Source organism: Equus asinus, chromosome 9 (genome assembly GCF_041296235.1).
Source record: "Equus asinus isolate D_3611 breed Donkey chromosome 9, EquAss-T2T_v2, whole genome shotgun sequence".
Lineage (NCBI taxonomy): Eukaryota > Metazoa > Chordata > Mammalia > Perissodactyla > Equidae > Equus > Equus asinus.
In genome coordinates, this window is record NC_091798.1 from 22,389,229 (window position 1) to 22,414,983 (window position 25,755).

Here is a 25,755-nt window from a genome sequence, read left to right on the forward strand (position 1 = left end):
CAACGATCTGATTGAAAGGTGATGAGGACTTGAGCTAAGGCAATGTTGGCAGAGATAAATAGAGAGGAGTGTGTGCTCACGGTGTGCATATGCACAAAAGGGAGAGAGAAGGAAAGGGAAACATAACGTGTGTCTGTGTGAGCGTGGTATACGTGTGTGTTGGCTGAAATATTTTTATGAACTAAGATCTTTAGGCCATGGTGAGGTGTTGAGAAAGAAGAAGGAAGAGGAAGGAAAGAAGGATGTGATAACTCAATAATTATTTTGTATTATAAGCACAGTATTTATCTTACCCAACCTCAGAAATTAGGGTCCTTGTCAGCTTAGAAGATATGGTGGGGCAATCTCAAGTTTGCCTTTGAAATATGTGGGAAAACTGTGGTTACCAGATGCCAAACCACGGGCTTCCCACATCAGAATTTCCTGGGGTCTTCATTAAAAACAGATTCATGGGAACTTACCACAGACTTACCAAATCACGCTAAGTGGGAGCCCAGGGAATCGGTATTTTTAACCAGCGGGTCAGAAGACTCTGCTGGGAAGCCCTCACTGGGAACCACTACTTTAAACAACTCAACTATCAATCAACTTCAAGAAGGATGTATAAACGCTCAGAAAAGCAAACCCTTCATGCACCATTCAAACAATGCAGATACTACTTATATTTTCATTATGTAAAGAAATGTAAAGCTCTCCATTAGCTACCACTTTTGGGGGATCATCTGAGAGTAACTGCATGTGCTCAAGAATAATTCATTTCTTTAAGTGTGTTCCTTAATTAAGTCTCTCCAGTAACCTACCCTCTGCCTAATGCTTTGATAAATATCAATGAGTAACAGGCCAAAGTGAAGCCTGCAGCCTGCAGAAAATCATCAGGCGTGGGTCCTATTTCCTTTTCTCTTTACCGCCCGCCCTAGGTGAGCTCATCCAGTCCCATTGCTTAAATACCATCGATACGCCGATGACTCACACATTTTTATCTTCAGCCTGGGCTTCTCATCTGCACTTCAGGGTCGTATATCCAACTGTCTCCCTGTCATCCCTACCTGAAGTCTTACACGAATCTCAATTTCAAGGAGGACGAAAAGTACTGAACTCTTAAATCATTCCATCCAACTTTCTCCTTCCCCGACTCCAGTCTCCAACTCAGCCAATGGTATCACCATTCACCTAGCTGCTCTAGCCAAAATCCTGAATGATCCCCTCTCCCACGTTAATTTATTTCTAAATCTTGTCAATTTGACCTCTCAAATGTATTCCAAATCTGCCCATGACTCTCTACCTCTACTGATATGACCTTGATCCAAGCCACCACCATCTCTCGCCTCATCTATCAGGAGCAGGGACCATTTCCCTTCCAAGCCACTCTGACCACATGGGTCAGAGGGCTCTTTAAAAATTACAGCATATCATGTCCCTTCTTAAAACCCTCCAGTGGCATGGCAGTGCACTCAGAATCATATCTAAATCCCTTTCCAGGGTCTGAATGATAAGGTTCTGAGTGAAATGGGCTTCCTCCTCTTCCATCTCATCCAGGCCCTGTGTCCTTCCCTCACCACCCTCCAATCAAATGACCCTTAGTTTCGGTCCCTGAACACTCCCAACTCCTCCCCACTGCAGGGCCATCGCTCCTGCTCCTCCCCCTGTAGGGAACTTCTCACCTGGCTAAATTCTCCCCCTCCAGGCTTGAGCTAAACCTTTTTCCAAGAGGTCTGTCCTGACTGTCTAAGCTAAGATTTGGCACACTTTTTTTGTAAAGAGCCAGAGAGGAAATATCTGAGACTGTGTGGGCCATGAGACCTCTGTGATGCCGGCTCAACTCTGATTTTGTAGCAAATGCATCCATAGAATATGCAAATGGTAGGCGTGGCTGTGTTCCAATAAAACTTTATTTACAAAAACAGGCAACAGGTGGATTTGGCCTCTCGGCTGTGGTTTGCTGATCCCTGACCTAAGCCAAAGAATGTGACTTCTCTATTATTTCTTCTCAGAGCTTCTCATAATTCCTAAACCTGTGCCCACTGCTTGTCAGCTCCCTGTGAGCAGGGAACTCTGACTTTTATGCATTCCCCATTGAATCTACAGTGCACTGTAGAGTGCTTGCTGCAGGGAGGACTCAGTTAGATAAAGGAAGAAAGGGAGAGATGAGGAAGGAAGGCAGAATTGACCCCTCCCTCTTCCAGCAGCAGCTCGCACTTTTTAAGTCCTTCTCTTTGCCAGGGTGAATCACTTATTCATTTACTGCTTTCTTCATTCCTTCATTCCATCTGTGATGCGGAGTTTACTAACGTCCAGTCTGGTGGGCTGAGGACTCTTCCCAGATCTCTGCTCCCAGAGGCCTTCTTTCTGGCTTTCTGCTGGGAGGCCAGCAGAAGACTCAGGCTTTAAGTGAAATTGAGAGGGGAAAAGCAATTAGCAAAGAAGGTCAGGGGGTCTCCTCTCGGCTGGCAGGGAGCCCTGCCCTCTCCTTCCTGACTCATTACCATGAAACAGCCCTCAATGTCATTCTGCACTATTTATCCACTTTGACAGATGAAAAGAGAATAATTGAGTACCATGAAAGTTCAGCACCAACATTCCTTTGAAAGAGACGCCTCCCCATGGTTGTACATCCCTCCTCTCAACCCTCTCCCACTTGCCCACCCTCCTCCAGGCTGACTGGAACACCAGCGAGGAAGCTGGAGATGGGCAGCCATTAAAGATCATCAGCTGGAGAGCTCTTCACCAGGCAGGATTGTATTTAATCGACAGCAAGAGTATTCCTGCCGACTCCCCTTCAGTTTCATCAAAACTGTGCCTAATTAAAATCCTCAATTTAATTATGCTCTTCTGCATTACAAATTTTGATCAAATTGGTTTAATTTGGCGCAAGGAGAGATGTTTCTTTCACATGCAAAGTGAACCCCTCCTGAGGCTAGGTTCTGTGTCCAGAAGCCTCTGGAATCTCTTGTATAATCTGGATTGCCCCCGCCCTCCTGCACCCCAGGATTTGGTGACTCGCCCACGGCTCAGGGAATTGGCAACTGTTGCTCTGCCCGCATCTGCAAGGGCTGTCCTGAAGCCACGCTGAAGCAGACAGCTGTCTTCCCCCAGCCACCTCCCCCTCCCAGCCTCCCTTTCCTCCTCTACTTTTGGAACGCCCCCACCTCAGGAAAAATCGCACCCAAGCTGTCACTGAAATATGCTGTGAGATTGCAGTTCTGGCAATCTGTTTCCACTACAGAGAGAAATCTTAGCCTGATAGTGGTCCTGCGGAGAACTTTTGAGAGTCCTTGGTTCACAGAGTCCAAAGTAAACAGCGCACGGATGGCCCAGCCCAGGCATTCTCTTCCTCTTCCACTCATGGACAACAGCCCTGCTGAGACCCAGCTCCCCAACACTTCTTTCTCCCTCCTGGGGTCCTTCACTCCATCCTATAAGACCCCAAGACCTGACATAGCCCAAGCAACCCCCTCCACCATATATTCTCTGGGCAACCAGACTTTTCCTGGTGGTCTCACTTTCATCAAGACTTCCCATCTGGGGTCCCACTTACTCCCTAGTGCTTCTCCTGCTACTTGCCTAGCCAATGTGATGATCAGATTCCTGCCAAAATACCCAGGCTCCCTGCTGAATGCCTTGCTTCTCAAGCTGAAGTGTGAGCTTCCTTCCCCATGGGTGTGCCCAGGATAATCTGTCCTATGTGAAGCCACAGGCTAAATGCCACCTATAATCCTGCAGAGTCAGTTTTACTAAAAAAAAACTTGAAATCTGATTTGCATATTGCAGAGTAGAATGGAAAATTCACATGACATTTTAAGACAGAACAGGAGACTTCAAAGGGAAGCTGCCAGGAGCTACAGCCCCAGACCCCTTGGGTCTCAGTCAGTTTTCTCCTTCTTGGGCAAAGAAGTCTTAGTGGCTCTGGTAATGCGTTACTCACTCTCGTAAAATGTGTGCCCCTTTACTGGGACTTCTGATGCCAGAAGACGTTTATTTAAAGTTTGGCCATCTCCTCTGGAAAGGATGCCTAAATCTACTTCTGCCCTGCCCTCTCTCTTCAACTCTTTTCCCAAATTGCCAGCTGCTTGATTGGACATTTTCTTTTCTTTCTTTTTTTTTTTTTGAGGAAGATTAGCCCTGAGCTAACTACTGCCAGTCCTCCTCTTTTTTGCTGAGGAAGCCTGGCCCTGAGCTAACATCCGTGCCCATCTTCCTCTACTTTCTATGTGGGACGCCGACCACAGCATGGTGTGCCAAGTGGTGCCATGTCCACACCCGGGATCCGAACTAGCAAACCCCAGTCCACCGAGAAGCCGAATGTGCGAACTTAACCGCTGCACCACGGGCCGGCCCCTGATTGGACATTTTCACTTGCATGGCCTACCATGGGCTTGAAATGAACTGGTCTACACTCCAAACCTACCATCTCCCACCAGCCCCAGCAAACATGCTCTCCCTCAGCATTTCCCAGCTTCTCCTAACGGTGCTCCAAATTTCTCAGGCACTGGGTTTGGAAACAGGAGATATCTTCAACATCGTTCATCAAATAAATAAATAAGTAAGAGCTGCTTTTAGTGTATTATTTCAAAATTATCACATAACAAGTCCTTACTTGTTCTTTAATAAGTAAATTGACTAGATCTTAGTCTTTTTTTTTTTAAGCAAATATGCCTTTGGTTACTGATTCTATCTGAGCACACACTCCATTAATGCTTTAGGACTAGATGTTTCAAATCAACTTAATAACCCTCTATCCCCTAAGCAAGGCCATTGCCAAGTCCTGCCAGCACGTGGTATGGGCTCAGCAAATGTTAGATGTTAATAGAATTAATAAAAAAAGTGTATCATAACATAGTAAAAGATGTCAGTGATGATATACAATTGACTGGCGAGTGAGCAAGGACGGAAGGCTGCAAACATCCAGGAGAGAGCAATCCTCTTGGGGGGGGGGGGGGCGGTGAAACAAACAGTGCGGGGAGGTTTAGGGAGGGGCCAGAGGCTTTGAGGCCTGCTTGTGAGACCGAGAAACCAGCTTCCCCAGAGCTTGGGATCTGTGCTGCTTTGACAAGATGACACTGACTTGAGGGTAGAATCCAATGGAAGCAGTAGAGTCATGTGCTAGGGCCATACTGGTGAAGCATGAAGCCAGAAGGCCTGAAATAAAAAGTACGAAAGGCGACCTGGAGGAGGCACTCGAGTATTTATGGAGTGAATTCATTTCATAATGTCATGATGTCTAAAACGTTTCATGAGAGCCTGCTCTGTGTGGAGCAGCGTGCCCAGTGCAGGCAGGACCTGTTTAACCCCCGCCCCGTCCCAAGAGGGACCATCCATTCTTCCAACATGACAGATGGTAAACCGAGCCTCAGAGAGGTTAACTCATCTGCACAAGGCTGCAGAGCCAGGAAGTGATGGAGTTAGGGTCTGAGGCCAGAGCCCGGATGTTTCATCCTCATATGTTTCTTCCTCTGACTTAAATGTCTGCGTTGTTATTTGCATTTTCTCTTTTTAACTCGAGAACTTTCCAACCCCACACTCAGGAAACTCTTTGAAGGTACGGGCAGGGTCTCACAGTTTTTTGGATTCTCCTCTACGCCTCACTCACTGCCCTCTGTGTAGTAAATACTTAATAAATCTGATTGACTTATTGATAGAAATACTCAGAAATGTGGATCAATGTTGAGAAAACCAGACACTGTAGCAAGCAAGGGAGAACTTTCTGGGAAGGACCACTCAGTGCTTATCTGGTGAAGTCAGTGGACTGTCAACAGGCTGTATGCAACAGTCTCATCAGACCCACGCCACGGTGCTGGTTCTGTTGCCTGGGACTCTTCTTGCCTTCCCCCTTCTCCCGGTTTATTCCTTCCTGTCCTACAGGCCTCAGTGTAGATGCCTCTTCCTCCAGGAAGCCTTTGCTGATTGCCCCCAAATTTGAGTTAGAAGTTCCTGTGGAATCCTATTCTTCTCCCACTGCAGCACTTATCCCACTGTATTGCATCTGCCTGTTCACTCTTCAGCCTTCCCCATCTAGGTCACAAGCTCGTTGAGAATGGGGTTACCCTCAGGACCCAGCACATGGTATATATTTATAAAAATATATATATATACACACATATATACATACACACTCAAATATACGTTATGTATTTGTTACATATGTATTTGTCCTATATACATGTTGAACATAATATATACTTGTTGAATACATAATCGTTGAAACAGATGCAATGAGAGGCCTCCTGCCTCACTTCAAACCAATGTCAGTACTTCCAAAATCTTCAGTGGGCAATGGAGGAGCGGTGAACACAAACTCCCCTACGTCGCAGCTTTGCCTGTGCCGGCACTGATGTTCTCTCAGGGCAGAGTAAGGAGAAGGAGTCACAGAGAGAAGTTGGAAGAGGTGAACAGGTTACTGACCTCACCTGAGAGTTAGCTCAGTTCCCTGGGCTTTGTGACCTTGGGCAAGTTCCATATCCTCTCAAAGTTCACGTGAGGAAATGGTGAACCACTCAACCTTCCCACCCCTCCCCCCACAACCTGGGATTGTGGTAAAGATTCGTAAAACAGCAGCGGTGTCTGTACATAGTATGTGCTCAATAAGTGTGAGCTGCCGGTATTATTTTATCAGCATTATCCGGTGGTGGAGCGTGAGATTTTCCACTTCTACTCACGTAGAGTAACTCTGCCCAAATTCTTTAATGCCATTGGTATCATATTATGCAATTAATGTACACAAATAACATTGCAAGTAATACATGTAATGAATTAAATGTACAGAGATGCTGAGGTCTTGCAAGTAAAGTCAGACTTATTGGCAAACCCCAGCCTCGTCTAACTGGCCGTGAGTTTGGCATGAAGCAGTCAGGCTTCGTGGGAGCAGAGGATCCATCAAAAGCCTCAGATCTCTGGCTCAGCAAGAGTTCTGACTCCTCGGCACCTTCCCAATTCAGTGCACACAGTCAAAAATTAAAACAAGCTATAAAGAACCGTAAAATTTAGATACTGATGAAATGTTGACAAATTTTGCTCAGCCATAAAGCTTTTTATTACAGGATGGTAGTAAGTTTCCCTCTAATCTTGTAAGCTGCGAACAGCAACATGAACAAACAATGCGGGTTCCACATTCAAGAACAGAGTTTGCAACTGGGATCAAATAAATTAACAAGAAAGCGAATCTGACATATTTAATGATAAATCCTATTAGTGTGCTGCATGGTAATTAGACAAAATGAGAACTTCACATAATGGCTGTGCTTGTTTATTCATATTATTTTCACAGTGTTAAACCAAACTTTTATGGATATTTTTTTTCTATTTTGTTGGTTCATTTGCATTTATAAAAAGCCTCCATGTCAACCCTTTTCTCTGATGCTACTTAAGATTTAAATGGACTCCTCATTGCACAAAGACATAATTAGACACAAGCACAATCACACTGGAAGATGGAGATGTGGGATCGAACTCTCCAGGACCTGCATCCATTGATGCTCCTTCTCTGGCTCAGGGCTTTAGCTCCTGGGACCACCTGTTTCCCAGCCTGTGATGTCCAAATTTCCCCTGCACTTCTCACTCTCTCCTGAGGTAAGAGGTTCTGGATAAGAAACGCCATCCTGTCCCTTTTCCATAGAAGAATCATTAACCTCATTTGGTGATGTTGGCTGCTGTAACCAATAGATCCCCAATTATGTAATGGCTCAAACATAATAGAAGTGTATTTCTGCTCACCTAACAACCTAGGGCAGGTGTTCCTGGTTGGCGCAAGACTCTCCTCCATCCAGTGGTTTGATGACCCAGGCTCCTTCCATCTTGTGGCTCCACTGGTCCCCAGAGCCTGGTCTTCATGTCTGCATTCAGCTGGTAAAAGGAGAGAGCAGAGACAAGATCTCGCTACGTCTTACAAACCTTGGACTTGCAATTGCAACCATCACTGTCACCAGAACTTGGCCACATGGCCACACATCCAACTTCAAGGGAAGCCCAGGGCCTTGTAAGCCATATGAATGGGTTTGGGGCCTTTATCTCATGTGCACTGGGAAGCCATGGAGAGCTTGTAAGGATGTGGGCACTAGGGGAGAGGGGCGAGCGACATCATCCCTATAGCTGCACCGCGAAGACTGGGTTATGGTATAAAGTTCAGGAGACCAGGTAGGAGACTGCTGAACCATCCCAAGAGAGAAGATAAGAGATGGAGAAAGGGATGGAGTCAAGAAATCCTTAGATCACCAAATGGGTAAAATATGGTGTTTGGGAGTTTGATTTGAGATGCCAAACGTTTTCTGTAAAAACCAGATAGCAAATATTTTTGATGCTGTGGACCTTATGGTCTGCGGTGACTACTCTGTAGGTATAGAGCGAAAACAGCTGTAGACAATAGGAACTAGCATGGCTTTGTTCCAATAAAACTTTATTTACAAAAACAGGAGGAGGAGGGCAGTTTGTTGACCCCTGTTCTACATATTGATGAGATGCAGCGGGACTTTTTCAGACTATTATTCCTGAAAGTAAATCTGTAAGACCTAGGATGTCATGGGCCCCTTTGGTTTTGCTAGTTCCCAGCATCCTCTCACCGTTAGCTGCCTGACTTTGATGTCTTACCAACCGGAGGGCTTGTCATCTCCCATCCTCCTCTGGAGACCACTAAAATTAGTGTTTTGCTCAACCCTTCACCCCCATATTTATTTTCTTAATCTACTGTCCATTTTATTTTTCCTCTCAATTTAAAAGAAAGAAGTTTAAAAAAAAAATCATCCCTCAAACCAAGCAAAAACAATCCTTAAAAATGTTGGCTGAAGACACGCTACCCACATCAAAACACAGTACTAATGGAACGAGTTTTCATTAATGGTACTTTGGGGAAACATTGGCCTTGAGAATTCTGATACAATGAGCCCCATGTCACACGAGAAATCAGTAAACAGAAAAATAAGGCTCTGTGGGCCAGGTCCTGCCCTGGAGAGAGGCTGTCAGCTCCCTGGAAAAGGAATTGGAGGCACTGGAAATCTACGGCAGCAGTCTCAGCTCGGAGCCAAGGTGGATGCTGTCTGGAGCTGGGTGGTAAAACGACAAATAGCCAGGGGAAGGAGACCTTCCATATGATGCCTTGTTTTGGAAAGGAGGGGACAGGAGAGAGGAGGAAGGAGTCCAGGAATCGGCTGTTTGGAATCAGGCTGACCGGCATGAAGACCTGCGGGCCTGGCTTGTGATGGCTATGCAGGCTGGGGGACGGGGAGCCTTGTCCCCAGTGTCATCCTGGCTGACCTGGTGCTGGTGACTCATATTCCTCTACTGGAATTTCTCTAGGAATGCCTTGACAGAATGCTTTAATAAAATGATAAAATGCAAAAAATCTGTTTAAAAACAAAAGCTGAGTCTTGAGAATGCCAGGACTTGTACCTCACACCTTCATGGGAAAGGGATTTGGGGACAGTTAGCTTGGGAACCAGCAAGAAGGGAAGGAGTTTTGATAGAAGGAGATGACTTCGGAGCAGACAGCAAAGGCTGCAATAGCGTGTAGCTGGGCCGGCCAAGGCGGAGGTAAAAAGAGTAAACAGGACAGAGGAGAAGGGAGAAGGATAAAAGGAGAGTATCGGGGCAGCAAAACACGTTTTTTCAGGGCAACAGGAAGCTGGAAAGAGGCCTGCGAGGTCACATTCAACTCTTAGGCCCCCAGCCTCCATGATTGCCTGCCCAGTGACAGTCCTACTTTTAATATAAGAATGATCTGTGGTATTGTTAAAATGGCAGATTCCCACCCACACTCCCAGCGACTCTGATTCAGGAGGGAGTCCTAGAATCTGCCCTTTTCCTATGTGCCACTGGTGATTCTGAAAACCACTGCCTTCCAGGTCATGACAACCGCGTTCAGAATTAGCCCCGACAATATATCAGGCTTCCTTTGGTTCATGGAGCAAAGGTGTTTGGGTCTGGGGATGCCATCATCAGATTGAAGGGGGAACATACTGCCTCTCTCTAAAAAGATTGTGACTTCTAACATGTGATGTTTTACAAAGTTATTTCTCATTTGATCCTCACGACCCAATGAGGTAAGCAAGCCATGAGTTATGGGTCCCATTCTACAGATGAGGCGCTAAGCTTCCCAGTGGCATTTGGCCAAAGTCACACATCTAATAAATGACGGGGTGAGGACTGGAAACTGATCCCTTATTCGTTATCTTTTCTCTCCATCCCACTGCTTCTCGTCGCCCCACCCAGAATCTTCGTGATTGGCAGATTGGGACCGCTGAGTTAGCAGTTAGCTGACTTGGGCTGCAATTGGCCCCATGACTTGTAACTTATTAATATCACATTTTAATGCAGCAGGAGCAGGTTAGAATCATCTAGGCTTCTTGTTCAAAATACGGATTCCCTGTGTCCAGTCTAAATGAGCTCAATCAGAATCTCTGAGAGTGGGGCCTGGGAATCTGCAATTTTATAAAAGCTCCCCAGATGTTTCTGATGCTGAAATGCTTGTGACACAGTGTAATAAACTAAGCACACCAAATTCGAAATCAACTCTCGACTATTCCTGGGCTCATAACCCAGGGAATGGATTACTCAGCAGTTAGATTCTGTCCCCACTTCCACTCCCCTCCCTAGTTCTACATTTTCCCATTGTTTTGTCATTAGCAGCATCTCTTCAGGGAAGAGAGAGGCCATATAATTTGAGTTAGTCTTTCAATTTGGGGGTGCCTCTGATAGTTTTTGTCTAAAAAGACTGAAATTCTTCTCTCCCCCACTCCCAAATCATGGGCACGTCTGTTAGAAACCTTAGAGGGTAAGGGCAAGGTTTTGAAGATGGATAAAAAGAAGAAATCTTAACTTTCACACTCTGCAGTAGATGCTTCCGACACACACCTGGCGTGATTGCTCATTCTGTGAGGGTTCTGCATGGAAAACATCAACCCGCTCTCAAAGCAGAACCTAGAGATACAAAGGAATCTGCAACAGCCTCACATATTTGTGCACAGTGCAGTGCAGCTTCTGGTATTTTTATTACCAATGAGAAGAGGCTAGTCACAGTCAGCCACCTGCTTGAGTCACTTGGGCTGCAACGGCCATGGCTTTAGAGAAGGAAACTGAAATCAACGCTGTGGCTCATGGAAGAGTCACAGAGCAGGGAGCCGACATGCCCTGTGAGCGACATCCACCAGTGTCCTGAAGAACTCAGTCATGGTCTACGTCAGGAAAACTCGCCTACCGGCTTGCTCCTTAGAGAGAGCGAGCCGCGATGACGTCACGGGGAAGCTGTTTTATTTGTTCTCGTGGAGATCATCTGAGATGATCGTTTGACTGCCAAGTTAATAAAATGTCTTAAACTCTTTATTTCACATCTAATCTTGACATTGGAGGCTTAAGGAGCAAATACCAGAGATTTGCCAAACCAGGAGCTTGCCTTGTACACGCCACATCAGTGAAGATCTGTAGCCCAAAATAAAGGCTGTAAGAAAACAGAATCTTTTTAAAAACTGTAATTCAACCAGCACCAAGGAGAAAGGTATTTGGAATTAGGGATCACCAAAGAAAAAAGATTAGGAAAAAAGTATTTTGAGATCTAGAAACCATGATGAGTAGTCTCCCACCCCAAATAATAGGGGGTGAGGTTTGATACGTAAAAAAAGGAACAAATGGCTAGTTATTGACAAGAATATAGTCAAGCTTTTGCAAATAAACAGTCTGCCATGGAGAACGGTGATGATCTCAGAGGGCCCTTAATCCATTTTGTAAATGGTACTTGGCATTTGTGCTGGGTAAATCGAGGACAAAATAGGTAGGGGGATGTAACAGCTATTTTTCTAGAAAACTATCCCAGATTTGTGGGAGGAGGTCAGGGAGCAAGCAGAGGGTAGGTGCATTTCGGGGAAATGGCTAGCCCTGTGTTTGAAAACACACCATTGAGACAAACTGTTCTCAAGCCAAACTTGGAGCCAGCTACAGAACTCAGGCTTGCGGGCTGGGCTCAGCCCAGAGACCGCAGCTGCTGTTTCCTATACTCCTCCAGCCATCCCAGCTGGAGGCAGCCAGGAGTGCTGTCACACGTGCGTGGCGGGGTCTCTGAAACCTTGTACAGCCAGAGAAGTTTTCTATTGGTCTGTTTTCCTTAAAAAGAAAATTCTAAAGTCTATTCCAAGCTAACAGCCAGATTTAATCACTTATTATTATTGTTATTATTTCTTTGTGGTAATCATTGAGAAGCAAAAGATTAGAAGTGCAAAATATCAACGGTACAATTTTTACTGTTTTCAAAGGAAGATAAAATAAATGTCAGGTCCAGCAAGGTCATGTGTGCCTTCTGCAAATAATTGTCTCTAGGAGCCTCTTTTGATGTATCGAAACTGCAGAGGGTTGCCCATGCCTTTCATTTACAGAGGGGAACTCATTCCTCTGCGACATCATGCAACTTAAAGTCTAAAGCAAGCCCCCCAGGCGTTAGTCACTCTTTTCTGGGTAATCATCTAAAAATAGAGATGGCCTTTCCAGCTACCTTTTGTAGAATGGTGAAAACGGGATGATAGAGGTGCCTTCTAAGGTCCATTTCATAGCTCTCTCTGGCACTATTTCTTTTCTCCTCCAAACTCCCACGTTTTGGGGGACGGAAAAACCTTGTATTAAAGGTTAAGAAAATTGGGCTATGTTTCCTGACTTGCGGCTTAATCAAAACTCTGGTTATGTGTAAACAGAAACCCACTCGGACCAAAATAAAATAGATGGAGTTTATTATAAGGGTGCAGGAGTGAAACCCCGGGAAAGAAAGTGCAAGAGGGATACACATGGGCTCAGTAGAATCAGCAAGTGGAAAGCCATTGGAAACCAAGTCTACTGTCTCTGGCATGCCACATTCTCTCGTGTCTGTACCCATCTGCAGTGGATTCATCCTCCTCCTTTGATCAGACTTTTTCACACGCCATGGCCAAAGATGGCTGCTCTATAGCGTTCAAGTTCAAGTAACCAACAGAGACTGACTTGTGTCTGTCAGTACCAATTCTAAATTCCCGGGGGAGGAAATACGATGGGCTGAGGTGGGGACTGGTATTCACATCTGTTCCAGTAACTAGGACAAAGGAGCAGAGTCGTGTAGTGCAACATGGCTGCCGGGACCCACCCCTGTGTTATAGGGCAGTACTCAAGAATGGGGGACCATGGGCTAGGTAGACACCCCAAGTGCGCCTGCTACAAGCTATCACTAACTTCTTTCCTTCCACAGTTAATGTTGAGGGCTGCCTGTGATCTATACATTGTGAGAAGCCCTGATTTCTAGTCAGGAAGCAGACAGCTGAGTGAGGGTCCAACACAGACAAGACTCAGGCAGTGCGATAAGTGCTACGATTGAAATAATCACAGAGCAGGCCTGTCAACCTCAGCACTCGTGACATTTTGGGCTGGCTAATTCTTGGTTGTGAGGGAGGAAGGGCTGTCTTATGCATTTCAGGATGCTTCGCCTCTGCTCATTAAATGCCACTAGCACCCTGTCCTCACACCAATTGTGACAACCAAAAATGTCTGCATGCATTGCCAAATGTCCCTTGGGGAGGGGGTGCTTTTGCCCACTGTTGGGAATCACTGCATAGAGCAATACGAAACCACAAAAGGGGGACACTAAAATCAGGCCTGGAGACCTGGAAAAGCTACCTGGAGAAGACATGCAAGAATGAGACGCCGAAGTTTTGAAAGGCAAGTGGGAATTAGCTGGAAGAATTAGGGATACAGGGTTGGGGAATGGCAGAGGGAGCCATGCTCTCTAATTCACAGTTCAATGTTGTTTTCACTACACCAGTATTTTCAGAAGTGTGTTACTCAGCATGCTAACCTTTCAAAGTCCTGCAACATATTTGGTTAACAGAGATTTCTGTGGTCAATGATTTATACCCTCCTCTTAGAGGCTCGAATACATTTTATTTCACACAATACGTTCTGGTACAACAAAGGCTCTGAGAAGTCCTGTGGCAAGGTAATCTTTTTAACTTTCATGAAGAGTGCAGGCTTTGGAAAGAGGGTCCCTTGATCTGACTCCTGGTTCTACCACTTACCAGCTGTATGCCATTCAAAGATTTATTTCACCTGTCAGAGCTTGGGTTGCTTCTCTGTAAAAATGAGATGGTTGTGACAGGACCCACGTCATTGCTGAGAGGACGAAATGAGACAGGGCGTCTAAGGCACTGCGCACAGTTCTTGTCTTATAAGAGGTGCTCAGCAGGTGTTATATGTTCCAAACATTGCATTTCCCCAAAAGATTTTGACCACAGAATTCAGTTTTCATTCTGAGAAACACATTTTAGAAAGCTCTACAGGACACTCTGAGGCACTCACCTACCAAAGTCTAACTTTATTTATCTTTAATACACAGAACCTGCCTGACTCCCTGGAAGGCTGCGAGGGTACAATAGGATAGAATAGGAAGGGAAAAGAACATTGCAGGACTTTGTGGCAGATGCTGAGAAGCGCCCACCCCACAGGCATTCTCAGCTCCCTTCCTGCTAACAGAATTCAGATTTTGTTCAAGGAAGGACTTTTTCCAGCCTCAAGAAATGGACCATGTTGTTTTAAGCCAATCTTGGTGCTCTTTCACTTTTACTAATCATCCCTTTCCCCAGCTTCACTTGTATCTAGCGGTGGCCATGAGACCCAGTTTTGTCCAATAATGTATATACAAGGTCTGCTGGGGAACCTTTGGGAAATAATTTATTTTTTTAATAAAAAATACAAGTAAATGCAGAAAGTTTGCTGGTCCTACCCCTTCTTCTTTTTTCCTACCTTGGACACAGATGTGATGGCTAGAGCTGCAGCTTCCACTTTGTGATAGTGAGGCAATGAGCATGAGGATAGATGCCAACAGTTAAGGATGATAAAATAAATAAGAGACTAAATCTTTAATGACATCGTTGAGCTGATGAACTAGCTCAGGAACCATCTACCTGTAGGCTTCTTGTTAGGTGAGGTAATAAATGTCTGTATTGTCTCAGCCACTGTTGATGTGGTATTCTGTTACGTATGGACAAAGTGTCCTAACTGATACAATGCCAATGAGAGAGCTAATTATCACTTTGCTCTGGGAATTCTTGTTAAGCTAAAGTTGTGAGAAAGCCTGCAAATTATGGCCGGACAATTTTGAATTCTGGATAGAGAGCTTGAGAAATCCTAGGAATACTTAACACGTTTGGACCTAAGAGGAAAGAAATGTTGTATCTTCCAAGAAAGTCTCAAAACCAAGCAAAATGAAGTTTGTTTATGACTTTCTGAGGACAGAGGCCATTGTCCAAAGTGCAGTGCATTCTAATTGTCCTTTTCCCTGAGTTTTTCAAGAAAATTTTCACTTCCACCAGTTCCTTTCCACGCAGCTGCCGTCTCCAGCTGCATGCACACCTGCACGGGAGGACTTCTTCCCCAGGAAGTATGCTTATGAGTTAGAGATGCAAGCAAAGCCGCATAGAAAATAGGAACTTTCCTTGTTTTGGCTATAAAATTGGATTTCTTGTATTTCACATGTTGCTTGATTCAGTTTGCTAGTATTTGGTTGAGGATTTTTGTATTCATATTTGTAAGAGTTATTAGTCTCTTGTTTTCTTTTCTTCTGTCTTTGTATGGCTTTGGTGTCAGGGTAATACTGGCCTCATCAATGAGTTGAGAAGTGTTTCTTTCTCTTCTGTTTTTTGGAAGAGCTGGTATTAATTCTTCTTTCAATGTTTGGTAGAATTCAGCAGCAAAATCATCTGGGCCTAGGCTTATCTCTGTGGATTTTATTAATAATTCAATCTCTTCACTTGCAATGTCTATTCAGATTTTCTATTTCTTCTTGAATCAGTTTCAGTCTTTAGTGTCTTTCTAGGAATCTGTCTGTTTCATCTGAGTTATCCAGTTTATTGGCATGCAATTGTTCACAGTATTCCTTTATAATCCTTTTTATTTCTGAAGTTCAATTGTGATGTTCTTGCTTTCATTTCTGATTCTAGTAATCTGAGTCTTTTTTTTCCTTGGTCAATCTAGCTAAAGGTTTGTCAATTTCGTCAAAGTTTTCAAAAACCAGATTTGGTTTCATTGATTTTCTCTGTTGTTTTACTATTCTCTATTTTTCTCTAACCTTTAATATTTCCTTCCTTTTTCTCTCTTTAGGTGTAGTTTGCTCTTCCTTTTTCTAGTGGCTTAAGACAGAAGATTAGCTTATTGATTTGATTTTTTCTTCTATTATAGACATTTTAGCTATAAATTTCCCTCCAGGCACTGCATCTCATAAATTTTGGTATGTTGTCTTCATTTTCATTCATTTTGAAGTATTTTCTGATTTACCTTTTGAGTTTTCCTTTGACCCACTGGTTAGGAGTGTGTTGTCTAATTTCCACGTATTTGTGAGTTTCCCAAATGTTTTTCTGTTATTGATTTCTAAGTTCATAGGGCATACGGTCTATCCTGGAAAATGTTCCCTGTACACTTGAGAAGAATATATATTCTGTTGTTGGGTGATGTGTTCCACAGACGCCTGTTGAGTCTATAGTTGGTTCATAGTGTTATTCAAGTCTTCTATTTCCTTGTTGACCTTCTGCCTAATTGTTCTATCCGTCATTGAAAGTGAGATATTGAAGTCTCCAACTACTATTGTTGAATTGTCTATTCCTCCCTTTATTTTTGTCAGTTTTTGCTTCATGTATTTGGTGCTCTGTTACTATATGCATACCTGTTTAGAATTGTTATATTTGCCTGGCAGATTGACCCTTTTATCATTAGAAACTTGCCTGTCTTTCTCTAGTGGCATTTTGTTTTAAAGTCTATTTTGTCTGATATTAGCATAGCCACTCCAGCTTTCTCATGGTTGCTGTTTGCATGACATATCTTTTTCCCTCCTTTTACTCTCAATCTATTTGTATTTTTGAATCTACAGTGTGCCTCCTATAGACAGCATATAGTTGGACTTGGTTTTTTTATCCAATCAGATAATCTCTTCCTTTTGATTGGATTATTTAATCTATTCACATTTAGTGTTATTATTGATATAATCAGATTTATGTCGGTTGTTTTACTTTTTATTTTTTGTGTGTCTCATGTGGTTTTGTTCCTCTATTCTTCCTTCATTGCTTTCTTTTGCATTAAGTGAATATTTCCTAATGAAGCATTTAGGATTTTTAATGATTTTTTTCACTGGTTTTTGTTTTGTCTTTTCTTTTAGATGGTAAATCTTGCTCTAGGATTTACTATATACATCATAATTTATCAAAATCAGCTTTATATTTATACTAGCTTAATTCTGGTGATACTTAGAAATGTTACTCCTATATAGCTTTATTCCCTTTCCCCCTTTTTGTAGTATTATTTTTATATATGTTATATCTATTAATGTTATAAACCTAACAATACAATATTATAAGTATTACTTTACCATCTGTAGCCATTTCCTTTACCCAACACAGCTTTTGCCCCCCACTCCTCCTTTGTACAGTTATGAACAAATATATTTAAAATATATTACATTTCTATATATTGTAGACCAACAGTACATTATGTACATGTTGCTTTTTACATTGCTGGGGAAGCCATTGCTTGATGTGTTGCCCTTCTCGAGGATTGCCCAATCAGTGACCTGAGCTTGGAACATTCCTTCATATGGTGGTTGGGTACCAAGCTTTTGCTTGGCCTCAGATTTTTCTTCTTTAATAGAAGAAATCTTTCCTCTTTTCTGGTTGTACTTCCTTGTATTGTTTAACTTTGTGCATCTTATAGTACCCAGCCAGCCCCACTAGTATATCTGCCCCCTAGAGGGAGAGGACAGGTCTCCACCTGCAGCACAAGAGGGGTGCATGCAGTCCATCACCCTGCATTGACTTTTGGGAGGATCCACTGGTGGTAGGACACTGGGGCATACTGAAGATGCTGATCTTGCTGCTTCTTTTCTCCTTTCTGTGGGTTGTGTTGTTTGAACCAGAGCCCATGTTGAGTCCTCCGTGGTGACTCCAAACCCATAGAAGATGTAGTGGGCCAAGATCTGTGGGCTCCTACTATTGATGATTGGCATTGTTATTGTCTTTGCCATCCTTCACGCAGTGGGAATCCTCACTTGGGATTGATAGCTGGATCTTCTTGCTCAATATACATCAGTCAACAGAAGAAATGAGAAAATACGCATTTATATTGTCTTTCACAATCACATAATTACCTTTATTGGTGCTTTCTGTTTTTTTGTATGTGGATTTGAATAACCATCTAGGGTTACCTGCTTTCAGCTTGAAGAACTTTCTTTAATAGTTCTCATAAAGTAGGTCTGCAGCAACAAATTCTCTCCATTTTTTTTTTATCTAGAGCTGTATTTTGCCTTCATTTTTGAAAGATGGCTTTGTTGAGTATAGGATTCTTGGTTGACTTTTTCTCTTTGAGGACTTTGAAAATGTTAACCCATTGCTTTCTGGCTTCCTTTCTTTCTACTGAGAAGTCAGCTGTGAATCTTACTGTGGTTCCCCCATAAGTAATGAGTTTTCTCTTGCTGTTTTCAACTATTTTTTCCTTGTCTTTGACAGTTAGCATTTTTATTATTATGTGTCTGTGGATCTCTTTGTATTTATCCTACTGGAGTTCATTGACATTCCTGTATGTGTGGGTTAGTGTTTTTCAATAAATTTGGGAAGTTTTCAGCCATTATTCTTCAAATAATTTTTCTGCTTCTTTCTCTCTCTTCTCATTCTGATACTTCTATTATGTATATATTGGGGCACTTAATGGCATCTCACGTTTCTCTGAGACTCTGTTCATTCTTCTTCTTTCTTTTTTCTCTCTGTTCTTTGAATTTCATAATCTCTATTGATTTTTCTTCAAGTTTGCTAATTCTTTCTTCTGCCAGTTCAAATCTGTTATTGGTCCTTCTAGTGAATTTTTGTTTCAGGCATTGTACTTTTCAACTCCAGAATTTCCATTCACTTCTTAATTTTAACTCTTTACTGATATTCTCTATTTGGTGCAACATTGTCATCATATCTTCCTTTACTTCTTTAGTTATGGTTCCTTTAGTTCTTTGAATGTATCTCTAATGGCTACTTTGAAGTTTTTTTCTGTTAAATCTGGCAGCTGGTCACTCTCCCTGATAGTTTCTGTTGCCTGCTTTCTTTTCCAATATAGAGATTATACTTCTTTGTTTCTGTGCATGTCTCATAATTTTTTTGGAAACTGGGCATTTTAGATAATATACGGTAGTAACTCCAGGTATTCCCTTGCCCCTGGTGCTGTTATTGTTATTTGCTTATTTATTTGTTTAGTGATTGATTAGATTAATCTAGTGAAGTCCATCCCCTGGTACCCCCACTCCCTCCCAATGTGAAGACTCTGATTCTGTGATTCAGGGAGGCACAGCTTTGGGTATACCCACAGTCACCCTAGATGACAGTGGTTTGTCAGAGTGCTCTTCATCTCTTTCTCTGACCACACCAGCTGTTAGGCTCTGCTGATTGCTAGCTGATTGCTCTATTGTTTTCAACAATGCCCTGGGTCATAAATCGCTCTGCAGACTAATCCAGTCAGATTTGGGTTCCCTTGAAGGAACAGTTCCTAAAGTCAGTGTTTGATATTTATGCTGACTCCAAGACAGCCCCTCCCAGCCATCTCCTTTCCTAGCTCTCTCCCACAAGCTAGCCAGCCTACAGTTTAGCCTGTATCTTCCTTGAATATAGGAATCTCCTCCCAATTGCTTTTCACAATTACCTCCACTGTTTTTGAGTACCCTTAGGCTTGAACTCCATACTTTGTTGCAGACAAAGTTGATTCCTTTGGAAAGTGACTAGGTGCTGTCTGTTTTATGGCCTGTTTCTCCCCTAGGCAGAATTTTGGAAGCAGAGCTCTGGAGCTGAGAATGGAGACAATGGCATGCTTCTTTCAGAGTAAAACTCCCACTATAGGAGCTGAGCACTCCATGGAGCAGTGCAGTAGCCCGAGGGCTTCTTAGCTTCCTTCTCTTGGCATGAAACCCCCAACTTATAAGCCATGGCAAGGACAACCAGGGTGCCAGTATTCTCAGCACACCATGCCCAAGCTGGAGCCTCATTCCATGAGTGGGGGATAGGCAGAAGAAGGGAGCCTCCACCTCTAGACCACACCCAGCACAGGTCCCTGGGGTCAGGATGAGAAATGTTGACGTCCTGCTCCTCCTAGGACGAAAACCCTCCAACTGAAAGTTGAGGGTAGGCGTCCTGGGTTCTCAGATGCACAAGTCTGGAGCGAAGTCCCACTGAGCTCAGAATGGGGGACAGAGGGTGTTGTTTTGTTTCAAATACTACAGACACTCACTTTTCTTACAAAATTTTCATAGATTTTCTTGAACAAATGTTTCTTAATTTGCTATATACTCTTGGGACCATTTCCAGAGGATTTAAAAGGTTGTTTTTAAGTAATGTTCACCAGTTTCACAGGAGAGTGGGTTTACGAAGCTCTATACTGTCATTGCAGAAATCGATCTCATTATCTGCCTTTCAAATCTTTGTGTTTGATGGGTTTATATCTGGGACGCATGGTACTCCTGATCATTAGAGAAGGCTTAGACTGCTTTTCAAAAAATGACTGATTCTAGTCTGTTTTAGAACTGGTGTTTATTACTAGGAACTAGAAGACTGCCTATTCCTCACATGGTCAGTGAAATATCTGCTTCTACTTGGAGTTTATTCATTCATTCAGTAGATTCATGTCCACTGTCCAGCAAGTCCCAGGTGCTGGGTGACACTGTTCTGGATGCTGATGACACCAAGTTTAAAAAAAAAAATCCCAGGTTCTTTTCACCCATGAAGCTTGAAATCTAATGGATAAGGAAGAGCAATTAATACCTAAAGAGATACATAAACAAAGCAATTAGAGATTATGGTAAGCGCTGTGAAGGAAGGAGGGTCACCTGATAAGTGTGAGGCTCTCTAAGGTGGTGAATAGGAGTTGAGAATGGAAAGATGAGAAGGAGCCAGTGATATAAAAGCTAAGAAATAACATTCCAGGTAGAGGAACCAGTGAATGCGAAGAACCTGAGTCAGGCATGAGTGCGGCACGTCCGAGGAACAGAAACAAGACTAGTGTGGCTGGAGGAATAAAGGGGAGAGTGGAATGAAAAAGGCTGGGAAAGCAGACAGGAGCCAGATCAGGTAGCGACTTGTAGGTCACGGTATGGAGTTTGAGTTTTATTGTAAGTACAGCGGGAGGCCATTGGAAGGTTTTAGGCAGAAGAGTGGGGGCAGTCACATGAGGGATGCTGAAGGAAGCAGGCTTCAAATGTTTAAAATCAAAATTTCCAACACTGACCTCAACCATGATTCCACATAAATTTTCATAGGTTCTGGACTCTGTTTCCTAAACATCCTTCTCCCTAATGTAAGTTGATCTATTTCTCTATTCCAGCATCAGGGCAAGATGCATATTCGACTTCTCCCTGCTGAATCTCCTCTAATTCTGCCATGGGCTCCTCTCCACTTTCAGGAAAAGCATGGCAGGCATACCTTCATTTCTGTGAAGGAGGCTCTCTTGAATTTGTCCCGTGTTATTCAACTCTCTTTCCCCACTACCTTTCACACCCTTAGGTATTCCTGCCTGTGAAGCAGCTCCAAAGTCTATGATTATACCATGCCTCCTTGCCCCCGTTCTGATGAAGAGATGCTTTATCTTAATTTCCCAATGATCACTGGAGGCTGCAAGCTCCCTAATACTCTGGCTGAGTTTCTCTAACTCTGCCAAACCCCTAAGTCAAGTAGTAAATTCTAGGAAAATGAACACCTTAAGCGCTCCTGGTGGATCGCTGGATTTCAACAACACTGCATTCCCTCCATGGAAGCATATCTACATTATAGCCTTAGATTTACCTGTATATGATTTTCTTAAAGAGAGGTAAGCCCTGAGCAGCATTTTCTCTCTGCTCAATCCCGTGATAATGGTTTGCAGTAATGGAGGCTGCAGAGCTGTGGGTGAGAGTGTGGCCTTTAATTCTTGGGTCCAAGTCCTGGCTCTTCACAGTGGGTCTTTGGACAAGTTGACTTCTCTAGGATTCCCATGCTTTATCTGTGGAATAGGCATAGAATGGTACTGGCCTCACCGGGCTGTGTGAGCATTAAATGATAGGATGCCTGGTACACAGCAAGCACTCAGTAAGTGTTGGCATTATCCTCACGTAAGAAACAGTGACTAGATAAGTTTATTGACATAAAAAGACATGATGTAGGAGAGAGAGAGAATGCACCGTCACCACACTCCACTCTGACTGATGTCATGGCTCTGTCTGGGAACTAGGACACAGAATTTGAGGGCAGATGCTAAGACTGATGAGAAATGAGGATTAGGGAGACTTCTGGAAGCTTCGAAATGCAATCTCATCTTGATCCCCAGGCAGACAACTAGGCTGAGGAATGTAGCTCATCCACTCTGTCTAGAAACCCTCACCCTGGTTGTCCTTACCACCCAAAGGGATGGTTTGCATAGGTTGGTTAGCAGTCCAGACATAGGCTGATATCGAATTTATCACTCTCACCAAGGAGTATCCTCGACTGTCAAGTTTGGTAGTGAAATTTGGAAATTATAATGTAGAAATAGCACACAGATGCAGAAAAAGCAGTGGATTCATGATCACAGGGCTTGAATCCTAGTCCTGCCTCAGGTACTAGCAGGCTGGAAGATTCTGGAAAACTCATCTCCCCCTGCTCGGTTACTTTTCTCATCTGTATAACAAGGAAGTGAAGTAGATGATCTTGAAAGACACCTCTTCAGTTTCAATATTCTATGATGATGAACAATAGCTGTCCCTATATTCCCAATTCCCTAGCAGAGGATGTGGAGGAGAGGTTTGGGCCACCTGCAGCAGGAAGTGAGAAGCCATGCAGTCTTAGAATTAGCACCTCACTACTTGTGTTCACCCTAGAAACAAGCTGACTAAAATCTTAACAGAAACTAGAACCGATACCAAGTGCTGGGAAGGATGTGGAGAGATGTGCCTTCTCATACACTGCTGGTGAGTGTAGTTAGTACACCTAGTTTGGAAAACTGTCTGGCAGTATCTGCTAAAGCTGAACCATGTATGTACCCTACAACTCAGCAATTCCACTCCGCAGCAGAAATGCTCGCCTAGGTGCACCAAAAGACGTGTACAAGAGTGTTCACGGCAGCACTACATGCAATAGCTGAAAACCGGAAACAGCCCAGATGCCTACGTAGAGTGGAGTGGATAGTAAATCCTGATATATCCATACAATGGGACACCTTAGAGTCATACAATGAAATGAACTACAGGCGTGTGACACCACGGATGAATCTCACAAATATGTTGAGCAAAAGAAGTCAGACACAAAAGACTACCTTTTGATTGATCCCATTTATGTAAAATCTAAAAATAGTCTAAACGAATCTGTTTGAAGTGAGGAGAGTGGTTACCGTTTACGGGGGTTAGTGTGGTTGGAAGGGGGCATATGAAGACTTCTGCAAGGTCAGTGATGCTCTGTTGTTGTTGGTGCTGGTTTATAAGAGCGAGTTTACTTTGTGAATATTAATTGAGCTGTATACTTTTGATTTGGATGTATGTTATACTTCAATAAATTTACCAAAATGAAAAAAAGCTCAAATATGCAAGTCATGTCTGAGCTTATTTCCCCTCTGGGGAAAGAAAAGGGCTATATTCTTGCAGCAGGCATATATCTCTCTGCTCAATCTTGGAGTGTCGAAAAAAATGCCACTGGGTTTTCTAAACTGAACTTCATTTATATTTTGGGTCCCTCTCCTCACCCTGCCCCCAGTACACGTCTCAGTCTGCTGGTGGTAGAAATAGTATCGGTCAAGCCTGCATCTCCCTCCTCCTTTGGTCCCCCTTGCATTATGTCTGAGCTTCGGGGGTCTTGCAGAAGCCAGAGTGAGGCCGAGAAGGTCTGACCCTGGTGCCATAGCCCAGCACCCAGGTGACATCCACTAAGAGGGCCCTGTTCTCATCCCTCTCCAGTTATTTGCCCACACAGATCACTGCTCTGTCTTCTTCCTCTCATCATAAGGCTTCTCTACTTCACCCTGTAAACTCAAAACCAAGACCCACTTGTGCATTCTTCCGAAGGAATGAGAGCTGGCACACAGCTGTCCAAGTGTGAGGGGCGGTGTGGGGAGAAGATGTAGCGGTTATAGAAAATGCCAGGGAAAATCATAGGTCAATATTTCCAAGATATAATCTCCCCGCAATTTCATCTGATAAACATGGTGCTCATCTTGGTAGCCCATGTAATCTATTTGGTGAGTAGATTTCCCAAAGGAGGAGGGAAAATGTGGGATGAGGTAGAAGGCAAGATGAAGGGTCAGTGTGTTAGTTCCCTAGGACTGACGCAACGTATCGTCATACAGTGAGTGGCTTAAAGCAAATTTTGTTCTCTCACAGTTCTGGAGACTAGAAGTCTAAAGTCAAGGTGTTGGCAAGGTTGGTTCCTTCTGGGGGGCTCTAAGGGAAAATCACTTCTATGCCTCTGTCCTAGCTTTTGGTGGTTGTTGGCAATCCTTGCCCACACTTGGCCCTCTCCCTGTGTCTCTTCACATCGTCTTCCCTCTATGTGTCTGTCTGTGCGTCCAAATTTCCCCTTTTTAAATGGACACCTGTCATATGGGATTGGGGTCCACCCCAATGACTTCATTTTAACTGAATTACCTCTGTAAAAACTCTATCTTCAAATAGATCACATTCTGAAGTGCTGGGGGTTAGGACTTTAACAGAGATTATTTGGGGAGGAAACAATTCACACCATAACCATCTACAAAGACCCTATTTCCAAATAAGGTCACATTCACAGGGACTAGGAGTTAGGACTTCAACAGACCTTTGTGAGGGAAATGATTCAACCTATAACAGGCAGTTTCCATGAATCCTTGAGAACTTACAGAGGGCTGACTCCATCACGGCTCAGGTCAGGCTATGATTCTAGGAAGGTTTTGACTGAGTGTCTGTGCCCTGAGCTCCCCCAGCCTCCTCTAAGTACCTCTAACATAGTACTTACTACATCAGATTGAAATCTATGTGAAGTCTGCTTACGTGCCTTCACTAACCCTGCCCACACTGCCGGAGACTGTGAGCGCCTCCAGGATAGGAACTAAGTCTTAATATTCATCTCTGTCTCCCCAGCTCAAGGCCCGACACAATGTAAGTGCCCAATGAGTATTTGTTGGGCTGAACTGAATTGTTTGCTTATCACTTACAAAAATTCTCTTGTTTCATACTTTGCTGTCAGTCATGAGCAAATAAGCAAGCCAAATATGCTGTTGGGTGATTATGTAAATCATATAAGCACAGTCTGTCAGAAGTGGGGGCTCCCTAGAGATTTTCTAATCTAGGAGTAGCAGACGACCAACATGCATTTCACCATTTCCAACTTTGCACCTGTGGCAGTCATTGCTAATCTACTACTGGATTCTTTCCCCTAAGCTTGGATACAGTTTTAGAATCGTTCTCAATATGCAATTCCAAAAGACGAAGCCAATTTGCTATTGCTTGGGAAGTCCAACTCCATTCCTCGCAATAGATAAGGAAAGTGAGACCCATAGCACAGGAAGGTGTCTGAGAGGATGCTTTGACGGCAGCAGAGCTGGAACTGGAAGCCCCATCTCCTAATCCTAGGGCCGTCTTTGTTCTGCTCCCTCCCTCAGGGTTTTCCAGAATGTTCCAGTGAAACATGCATCATCCATATACTGCTGTATTAAACCATATGGATGCACCCAGTGAGAAAAATCATTCGTTTTCCAAACTTTCTGACCATATCAGAGAAGTCCCGGTTTGATGGTATTACATCTTTAACACTCTAATTCTTTTTCTTTTTTTTTTTTTAA

At 43.5% G+C, this 25,755-nt stretch overlaps 1 long non-coding RNA gene across 3 annotated transcripts in view; it reads right to left on the bottom strand.

Annotated features, from left to right (window-relative positions):
• Positions 1 to 1,845: 1,845 nt before the first annotated feature.
• The window catches only part of LOC139046143 (uncharacterized), a 126,582-nt gene continuing 102,672 nt past the window's right edge, over positions 1,846 to 25,755 (bottom strand). For 2 of the 3 annotated variants that reach the window (XR_011505740.1, XR_011505739.1), the window contains 2 exons: positions 7,708 to 7,836; positions 1,847 to 2,382 (listed from right to left, as the gene is read on the bottom strand). This is a non-coding gene — a long non-coding RNA (uncharacterized lncRNA). Of the gene's footprint in view, positions 2,383 to 7,707; positions 7,837 to 25,755 lie in introns of all 3 variants that reach the window. The other variant, XR_011505741.1, reaches the window with a different exon arrangement.